The sequence below is a fragment of the Oncorhynchus tshawytscha genome, unplaced genomic scaffold (assembly GCF_018296145.1).
Source record: "Oncorhynchus tshawytscha isolate Ot180627B unplaced genomic scaffold, Otsh_v2.0 Un_contig_4803_pilon_pilon, whole genome shotgun sequence".
Taxonomy (NCBI): Eukaryota; Metazoa; Chordata; class Actinopteri; order Salmoniformes; family Salmonidae; genus Oncorhynchus; species Oncorhynchus tshawytscha.
This window is the reverse complement of record NW_024609813.1, coordinates 1-11,271: the sequence shown is the minus strand read 5'-3', so window position 1 is coordinate 11,271 and position 11,271 is coordinate 1.

Here is an 11,271-nt window from a genome sequence, read left to right as displayed (position 1 = left end):
AGCGGCAGGGACAAGGAGACTAGTCAGGATCGAGGGAAAGATTAATGGAGCAAAGTACAGAGAGATCCTTGATGAAAACCTGCTCCAGAGTGCTCAGGACCTCAGACTGGGGCGAAGGTTCACCTTCCAACAGGACAACACAGGAGTGGCTTCGGGACAAGTCTCTGAATGTCCTTGAGTGGCCCAGCCAGAGTCCGGACTTGAACCCGATCGAACATCTCTGGAGTGACCTGAAAATAGCTGTGCAGCAACGCTCCCCATTCAACCTGACAGAGCTTGAGAGGATCTGCAGAGAAGAATGGGAGAAACTCCCCAAATACAGGTGTGCCAAGCTTGCAGCGTCAAACCCAAGAAGATGTGAGGCTGTAATCACTGCCAAAGGTGCTTCAATAAAGTACTGAGTAAAGGGTCTGAATACTTGTGTAAATGTAATAATTTTTGTTTTTAATAAATTTGCAAAAAATACAAATAAACTGTTTTTGCTTTGTCATTATGGGTATTGTGTACAGGTTGATGAGGGGGAGAATTTTTCTAAATCCATTTTAGAATAAGGCTTTAACGTTACAAAATGTGGAAAAAGTCAAGGGATCTGAATACTTTCCGAATGCACTGTATACAGTTCAATATATTTTGGTTGTTTAAGTTGACACTGAAGCCATATTTCGATCCCGTACATGACCACATAGACGGCCCGCAAAACAATCTTCTATACAGAAAAAAAATCAGCAATTTCCTCTATATTAATTTAAAAAAAACATTTATCTACTTCCTCAGAGTTGGATGAACAGGAACAGCTAGCATGCTAACTGTTTCTGTAGACTTACAGTCATTGCACTAATGCTAGTTAGCATTAACTCGTGAAACTACCTCTAACTTCCTTCATACTGGATGCAGAAACATAAAAATGGTAGGTAAAATGTCATTATGTTGCAGCTAGCGATATTAATCAAATAATAATTTCTCCGCTCCTGTTCCTGAGACAAAATGTAACATTTGGTCTATAATTTTGCTGTGAGAAACAGTTCATTCTGCAGGAGTTAATATTCCAAAAGGCTACTGTCAGTGTGCAGACCTCAGTTACAACTTTTTTACTGTTCCCATCTGAACATCAAATGTGATACTATGTGAAACAGCCTGCGCAGACCACGAAAAACCACAGTAAGCGGGATAAGATGTTTACATGCTACAGCATCCTGTCAGTATCCAGGCATCTTATTCAGGTTTCCCAAAACCGGGATACAATCTCCTGCTATTGTGCCGTTTAGCAAAGCCCTGTGCTGTGCCATAGCTGACCCTGGCTTTCAACCCCTCATGGTGTGTGTGTGGTTCAAGCTTGCTTAACCTACAATGTGTGATGGCGTGAGTTTTGGCAGAAACATTTGTATTATTTTTGAAATTGGGGGGCTGCAGTAGAACAATATGAATGGAATTACGTTTTTGTTGGTGTTTCTTAATTTGGAGCACCTGCCCCATCAAAGGTCTGTGCACAGCTTTCACCTGGTCAGTCTGTCATGGAGCGAGCTGGTGTCCTTAATGTTTTGTAAACTCAGTGTAAAATGTACTTTGTTGGGATAGTTCAGGGTTTAGGGATTAAGGAAATGTCTTAGTTCCTTTATGACTCTTGTCTGGATAGTTCAGGGGTTTCCCCTTACCATGGAAAGTGAACAACTTCCTTGACATACTTCTTATTTCCTTTATGACTCATATGATTTAACGTCTTGTCTGAATAGTTCAGGGGTTTCCCTTTACTATGAAAAGTGAACAACTTCCTTGACATACCTCTCTGGTTCAGTGGAATAAGGAAGACTAATTATTTAATTTAGTAACATGATTATTTCCAATTTGGGGACTTGTGTGAAAACATATAGATCCTACAATCCACGTGTTTTTATATTCTTTGTGATAGCACTCACAGGGCTCCATTGTAACGTTTTCAGTTGGTGGCACAAGCCTTTGGTCACGGCAATATTGTTGCAGGTTCAGGCAACAGAAAAAATGTGTAATCTATCTAATGATCCTATCTAAACTAGTCAAAGTGCTCCATTCTAAGTGTAGGCTGCTTGACTACTAAAATGGTATGTATGATTGAAAAGATGAGTTGTATAAACTAAATCGGATGTCCTTGCAGGAATGCATGATGCAAGTTACTTTGATGTGCAACCTTAGCCAGTGATTGTCACACCCAAAATGCATGACAATAGGACTACAATTCAAAATAGGGTTTCAGAATTGTTCCATATAGTAATTCATTTGTACACATTGTTTTGGGCACTAATATCACATAAGATAAAACAGAAAGCTTGGGACCCTATTTTTTGTCAACGTTAACAGTGTTCAAAACAGTGTTTTGCATGCATTCACAGTTTCAAATGTTCAACAATCACTAAGCTTGTTCTATCCCACTTGTTAGAGAGAGTGAAAGTGCACTGTAAATATGCAACAAAGCAGCAAGTAAAAACTCTATGGAGTCCAGAGGACAGTCTGATTGGCCAGCGGGCTCGGTGTAAATGGTTTAGCAGCCTTATCTATTCATTCAAACAATTGGAATAGTAAAGAAGCAATCCACCCTTGATGAGAGATCAAAAGGACAATAGAATCTTGCCGAGTTGAGAGCATGTGAGAAGTCTTAAGGGTGTGCGAAAGTGTTATCAAATGTTCCTATTAGACCAGGTAATCCTACATGCTATTAGATCAAGTAATCAGCTGTTTTTAAGAATGTAACTAATCCCGGGTTAAATTTTTTTAATAATCCGGGCAGATTGAATTACATAAATGTAGTAACTAATTATATAATCCCTGTCATCATGTCATCTGTTACTACCCAACCCTGAACACAGGTATGTTTACATCATACATACCTAGTTTAACTAAATTCAAATCTTTGGAGTGTTTGGAGTGTTTTGGAGTGTTTTTTGGAATGTAGATGTGTAGCCAACTACTGTAACGACTCAATACATTTTTCTCAACAAAGGAAATAAATGGAATTCATGTGTCATGTGAATGAAATATTCTGTTCCGACAACAAAGTTGACAGGACCACTTTGAAAATGAGAGCATGGAGTTATTGGTCTAGTACACTCAAACTCCATTCTGGACCTCGAAGCCAGTTATACACACTTCCACTGCATGTTTTAATTGTTCCCCTTTAAAATCGGTTACTGGTTTAGACCTGGGACACAAGGTGGGTGCTATTAATTATCACGAAGAACAGAAAATAGTTGAATACACCTGGCCTGGAAGATAAAATGTCTAGCTCTAAAGACTCAAGTTCTGCGTCTCTTTTGAATGTTCAAAAAATAACAGGGTCTCTTATTAATCACCAGGTAGTTTTGATGTTACTCTGAAAATGTAGTTCACTACAAGTTAAACCCCTTCAAATTAGTGGATTCGGCTATTTCAGTCACACCCTTTGCTGACAGGTGTATAAAATCGAGCAAACAGCCATGCAATCTCCATAGACAAACATTGGCAGTAGAATGACCTTACTGAAGAGCTCAGAGACTTTCAATGTGGCACTGTCATAGGATTTATTCAAGTGTCAAGTAATCGGTAGCTTGTTTAACTATATTTCAGAGTAGCTTCCCCAGCACTGCTAGAAAGCAGGTAGTCATAGCAGTATATTTGTAATGAGTGGCCATCATATTCATCACGTTCATTGCATCTTATACGTTTCAAGTTCTTGTTCAAATGTGTATTATCATCATCATCAAGTTGCAGAAAGAAATACTCTACTTCTAAAAAAAAACAGCTCCGATTTGTGTGTGCCCACACTCATTGCCGTTTTCTTAATTTTTACTATTTTCTACATTGTAGAATACATCAAAACTATGAAAAAACTATGAAAAAACACACATGGAATCATGTAGAAAACAAAAAAGTAGGAGATTGCAAATAGGATACTGATGACACTGATAAGTGCCACTGACCAGTAGTAACTGTAAATTGGAGCTGTTTTTTATTTTATTTTTTAGAAATGGAGTATTTCTTTCTGCACCCAGTAACCAATAACACCCATGGAATCATGTAGTAACCAAAAAAGTGTTATTTTATATTTGAGATTCTTCAAATAGCCACCCTTTGCCTTGATGACAACTTTGCACACTCTTGGAATTCTCTCAACCAGCTTCACCTGGAATGCTTTTCCAACAGTCTTGAAGGAGTTCCCACATATGCTGAGACCTTGTTGGCTGCTTTTCCTTCACTCTGCGGCCCAACTCAACCCAAACCATCTCAATTTGGTTAAGGTCGGGGGATTGTGGAGGCCAGGTCATCTGATGCAGCACTCCATCACCCCCCTTCTTGGTAAAATAGCCCTTACACAGCTTGGAGGTGTGTTGGGTGATTGTATTGTTCAAAAACAAATGATATTCCCACTAAGGGCAAACCACACTGGATGGCGTATCACTGCAGAATGCTGTGGTAGCTATGCTGGTTAAGTGTTCATTAAATTCTAAATAAATCACTGACAGTGTTACCAGCAAAGCACCTCCACACACCTCTTTCACCATGCCTCACGGTGGGTCCCACACATGTGGAAATCATTTACCATCATTTACCTTTACCTATTCTGCCTCTCACAAAGACACAGAGGTTGGAACCAAAAATCTCAAATTTGGACTCATCAGACCAAAGAACAGACTTCCACCGGGCTAATGTCCATTGCTTGTTTTTCTTGGCCCAATCAAGTCTCTTCTCCTTATTGGTGTCCTTTAGTAGGGGTTTATTTGCAGCAATTTGACCATGAAGGCCTGATTCACGCAGTCTCCTCTGAACAGTTGATGTTGAGATGTGTCTGTTACTTGAACTCTGTGAAGCATTTATTTGGGCTGCAATCTGAGGTGCAGTTAACTCTAATGAACTTATCCTCTGCAGCAGAGGCAACCCTGGGCCTTTCTTTCCTGTGATGGTCCTCATGAGAGTCAGTTTTATCATAGCGCTTGATGGTTTTTGCGACTGCACTTGAAGAAATTTACAAGTTCTTGAAATGTTCCGGATTGACTGACTTTTATGTCTTAAAGTAATGGACTGATGTTTCTCTTTGCTTATTTGAGCTGTTCTTGTCACAATATGGACTTGGTCTTTTACCAAAACAGGGCTATCTTCTGTATTCCCTCCCTGCCTTGTCACAACACAACCGATAGGCTCAAACTCATTAAGAAGGAAAGGAATTCCACAAATTAACTTTAAACAAGGCACACCTGTTAATTGAAATGCATTCCAGGTGACTATCTCATGAAGCTGGTTGAGAGAATGCCAAGAGTGTGCAAAGCTGTCATCAAGGCAAAGGGTGGCTATTTGTTATTTCATAGTTTTCATGTCACTATTATTCTACAACGTAGAATATAGTAAAAATAAAGAAAACCCCTTAATAAGTAGGTGTTCTAAGACTTTTGACCGGTAGTGTAAATATATATATTTTAAAGGAACAGTTTCCCCATAATAAAACAAGAGTTTAGTTCATGTTAGAGTGATATACACTACCATTCAAAAGTTTTGGGTCACTTAGAAATGTCCTTGTTTTGGAAAGAAAAGCACATTTGTCCAATAAAATAACATCATATTAAACAGAAATACAGTGTAGACAAAGTTGTACATGACTATAGTAGCTGTAAACTACTGATTTGTAATGGAATATCTACAGTATATAGGCATACAGAGGCCCATTATCAGCATCCCTCGCTCCTGTGTTCCAATGGCACGTTGTGTTAGCTAATCCAAGTTTATCACTATAAAAGGCTAATTGATCATTAGAAAACCCTTTTGCAAATATGTTAGCACAGCTGAAAACTGTTGTTCTGATTAAGAGGCAATAAAACTGGCCTTCTTTGGACTAGTTGAGTATCTGGAGCATAAGCATTTGTGGGTTCGATTACAGGCTCCAAATGGCCAGGAACAAACAACTTTCGTCTGAAGCTTGTCAGTCTATTCTTGTTTTGAAAAATGAAGGCTATTCTAAGGGATAAATTGTCAAGAAACTGAAGATCTGGTACAATGCTGTGTGGTACTGTCACGCCTTCATCTGTTTCTCCTGTCCTTGTGATTGTCTCCACCCCTCCAGGTGTTGCTTATTTTCCCCAGTGTATTTATCCCTGTGTTTCCTGTCTCTCTGTGCCAGTTCGTCTTGTATGTTTCCAAGTCAACCAGCGGTTTTCCCATTCTCCTGCTTTTTGCTATTCTCCTTTTTCTAGTCCTCCGGGTTTTGCCCTTGCCTGTTTCTGGACTTTGTACCCGCCTGCCTGACCATTTCTGCCTGCCTTGACCACAAGCCTGTCTGCCACTCTGTACCTCCTGGACTCTGATCTGGTTTTGAAATGTTTGCACGACCATTCTCTTGCCTACCGCTTTGGATTAATAAACATTAAGACTCCAACCATCTGCCTCCTGTGTCTACATTTGGGTCTCGCCTTGTGCCTTGATAGAACGTTGGTTGCAATTTCAGTTTAATCCACCTGAAAAGACAGAACAAATAATACAACAAATATTGTGGTTAAGCTCAAAGATACTAATTGATTAAAAAAAACGTTATTTTTCGATGACATTTAAAAAAATAATTTTTGTAAATTATATCACAAATAAGACTGGAGTTATGTTACACATGCAGCTAACACAAACATGTGGAAATGTTTGCTCTACCCAAAATTACAACCAACTAATTGCATCATTACCACAAAAATGGACAAGGCAAGTTGAAGTGGGAAAAAGTTAGGACCTTTTTTTTTCTATTGGCCCTGCATTAAAGACTACAATTGGTTAAAGAAAATTGTGATAAATATATACCAGTTTCATTTAAGGACCAACAAATTGACAGCTGTACCATATAATGGTCTTTGAATTGACTCGCAAAACAATGCTGGATTCAAAAAAAGAAACGTCCCTTTTTCAGGACCCTGTCTTCCAAAGATAATTAGTAAAAATCAAAATAACAGATCTTCATTGTAAAGGTTTAAACACTGTTTCCCATACTTGTTCAATGAACCATAAACAATTAACGATCGTTCCACAGGTGCATGTTCAATGAACCATAAACAATTAACAATCGTTCCACAGGTGCATGTTCATTAAGACACTAACAGCTTACAGAGGCACGTAGGCAATTAAGGTCACAGTTAGGAAAACTTAGGACACTAAAGAGGCCTTTCTACCGACTCTGAAAAACACCAAAAGAAAGATGCCCTGGGTCCCTGCTCATCTGCGTGAACGTGCCTTAGGCATGCTGCAAGGAGGCATGAGGACTGCAGATGTGGCCAGGGCAATAACTTGCAATGTCCGTACTGTGAGACGCCTAAGACAGTCTACAGGGAGACAGGAAGGACAGCTGATCGTCCTCGCAGTGGCAGACCACGTAACAACACCTGCACAGGATCGATACATCCGAACATCACACCTGCGGTTCAGGTACAGGATGACAACAACAACTGCCCGAGTTACATCAGGAACACACAATCCCTCCATCAGTGCTCAGACTGTCCGCAATAGGCTGAGAGAGGCTGGACTGAGGGCTTGTAGGCCTGTTGTAAGGCAGGTCCTCACCAGACATCACCAGCAACAGCGTTGCCTACGGTCACAAACCCACCGTCGCTGGACCAGACAGGACTGGCAAAAAGTGCTCTTCACTGACGAGTCACGGTTTTGTCTTACCAGGGGTGATGGTCGGATTCGCGTTATTCGTCAAAGGAATGAGCGTTACATCGAGACCTGTACTTTGGAGCGGGATCGATTTGGAGGTGGAGGGTCCGTCATGGTCTGGGGCGACACAGCATCATCGGACTGAGCTTGTTGTCATTGCAGGCAATCTCAACGCTGTGCATTACAGGGAAGACATCATCCTCCTTCATGTGGTACCTTTCCTGCAGGCTCATCCTGACATGACCCTCTAGCATTACAATGCCACCAGCCATACTGCTCGTTCTGTGCGTAATTAACTGCAAGACAGCAATGTTTGTGTTCTGCCATGGCCAGCGAAGAGCCCGGATCTCAATCCCATTGAGCACGTCTGGAACCTCTTGGATCGGAGGGTGAGGGCTAGGGCCATTTCCCCCCAGAAATGTCTGGGAATTTGCAGGTGCCTTGGTGGAAGAGTGGGGAAACATCTCACAGCAAGAACTGGCAAATTTGGTGCAGTCCAGATTTGCCAGGAGGAGATGCACCGCAGTACTTAATGCAGCTGGTGTCCACACCAGATACTGACTGTTCTTGTTATGTTCATACAAATATTTATACATGTTAAGTTTGCAGTTGACAGTGAGAGCACGTTTATTTTGTTGCTGAGTTTCTATGTGTATATATTCACCCTGGGGGGTTGGAAATGATGCAGACAATTACATTGATGGAAGCAACAATCTATCTGCAATATTAAAGCTGGTCACCCCCCCAAAAAAAAAAACACTAAAGAAATAAAAAATATGTAAATATTGTAATTCTTTTAAAATGAACAATTCACTCGAAAAGCACCCTGGGAAATACACCCTACGGTGTTAAAACAACACCACCCCAAAATACTGTAACACTACATGTGTAATTCCCTAACACTGGGTAAGTGTAGCAGCATCAGCTCTAATAAAGCGCTCATTTAAGTCAGAATTTGAAGGGACCCAATACTCTGAGGGTGTTAGTTCATCAACATATTGAAAACTGTTAGTTGAACACCATTTCGGTGGGTCAAATAGAATTTCTAAGAAAGTATTATTTTTAACACTGTGGGTGTTCAAATTCTAATCTCATTTGCTGTGTACTGGGCCAAACCGAGCCAGGCCAAGCCAGGTTGTACTGAGATAGCCTGGTTACATTCCTGAAACAGTTTGGTTTGGGTCAGTATGATTAAGGTGACTTAAAAAAATAAAAAAACATAAATGAGAGCTGTGCTATAAATTCATAATTTCCTAATCATTTTATGCATGTATTTTTTTATTTCATACATGAGGGAGGTAGACAGCGCTTCAACCTAAATGAGATGAGGTGCAGGCAAATATCACACAGAGATAAAAAAAAAAAAATATTCGCTTTAAATTGCAAACAAGAGTCACACCTATTGTTCTCTCATATTATTCTGACACTTGTTTAATGTTCATCAACATTTCAGTGTCACGTCATTTAGTAGGAGAGATCATTTTCACCAGGAGTCCCTGTAGTCCATAGTTATATGACACCAGAAATGAATCTGTAAGAAAGACACTGTATTTATTAACAGATATTAACACATAGAAATGTAATAATAACATCAACAAGTTCTTTGCCTGTGATGGGGACACCATGTGGCGGTGTGTGTTGGTTTAACACAGTTAACACTCGTGATACAGCGATAACATTCTGACTGAACCCATAGTGAGATTTCCATTTATCTGATAGAACTGGGACAGTTTAGCGAAGCTGTAAAACATTGTCTAGGTTGAAGGTGTGGCATGTTTAATAGTGTATGCCTTTATAGATTGCTTTCAATTTAAGGCTTTGCGTTACCCAGAAAATGCATCAAAATAGGTCAAACTGAATATATTTATCTCCCGAGTCGTTTTAGATTGCTACACTGTTCTCTACAGTCTCAGAGTTCAAATAGGTGTAGGGCTTCATTACAGACAGAAATACTCCTCAGTTTCATCAGCTGTTCAGGTGTCTGTTTGGTAGAAGCAAGATGTGGAGGTCCTTGGCTGGTGGGGTTATACATGGTCTGCGGTTGTGAGGCCAGATGGACGTACTGCCAAATTCTCTAAAACAACATTAGAGGCAGCTTATGGTAAAAAAAAAACATTAGATTCTCTGGCAACAGCTCTGGTGGTCATTCCTGCAGTCAGTTTGCACGCTCCCTCAAAACTTGAGACATCTGTGGCATTGTGTTGTGTGACAAAATTGCACATTTTAGAGTGGTCATTTATTGTCCCCAGCACAAGGTGCACCTGTGTAATAATCATGGAGTTTAAATGGCTTCTTAATATACCAAACCTGTCAGGTGGATTGATTATCTTGGTAAAGAAGAAATGATCACTAACAGGGATATAAACTAATTTGTGCAAGAAATTTGAGAGAAAGCTTTTAGTTCAAATGGAACATTTCTGGGATCTTTTATTTAGTCTTATGAAACATAGGATCATCACTTTACATGTTGCATTAACATTTTTGTTCAGTGTATTTGCCGCCATCTTTTCGAGGTCTGATCTCCTGTCATTGATCGAGACAGGTGGGTGTCATTCAAAGTGACTCTTGATTTCTGAGTCAGGCTCATGACATGCAGCACTTTAGGGTGGACCGTCTGTGGGGTGGACACCCATCTGTCTTAACCATGTAAGTGTAGAATACACTAGTGCCTTCCAAGTTGAATTAGGTATCGCCTAGTAAAGGCTTGTTGAAAAATGGTCCCCTATTCAATATCCAAAGCCATGACCCTGTTCATGGGAGGATAATCAATCACATTACAAGTTATTTCAATAGCTGAATCATAGTTTAACATGAAGAATAATGACTGACTACTGAAAGTCTGGTGGAGATGTACACGTTTCACCATATTCACCTTTTATATCCTTGTGTGCTACACAGTATAAAGCACCGGTGTGTAAAGGTCAACCAGTTTAACAAAACGGCTTGGGCAACATGGACAATGAACACTGAAAGAGACAAGGATGAAAATTAACTCAGACTTTATTGCATGAAATCAAAAAGCTGTTGATCAGCCAGCAAATAGAGTTACAAAGCAGAGTTAGAGATTATAATTGTATCTTGGCTGTATGGACAGGAGTTTCCTTTTGGCTCTCACACAATTGAGTGGGTTCAAGCTACACTTCTAATAAATCAGGAACGTCACATGCAGTTCTCTCAGCAGCAAGGCACTATGGGAAGTGAGGTCTGTAGGTGTTGTCCATTTGGTAGTTTATTCTCAACGCTCCCTTTTTAGAGGGAGGCAGGTAGCTGAAATAAGTTCTCCTTAAGGTCACCTGTCTCTATGGGAACCATACACCACACCTCCTGCTGGTTAGCTTGAAAATGGAAGGCCACATACTGAGTCCAGGTGAAGCAAATACAGTAGATTCCTGTTTTGCATGCAAGGTTAGGTTTTTGCCAATAAGAAGAAGGGACTTGAGGTACAAACATTCAGTTATACAAGGGTAAAGAACCCAACTAAATACTTAGATAAAAAGGAATCAGCTAGTGGCATTCACAACAACACAGACGTAGAAACATTTAACTTCTCATCTTGGCTGCATGTGGCTATTAAAAAGAAAAAGTGGACTGAACCGCAGTAGAGTAAAGTGGGTCATAATGATTAGGGCACACAATAAGATACAT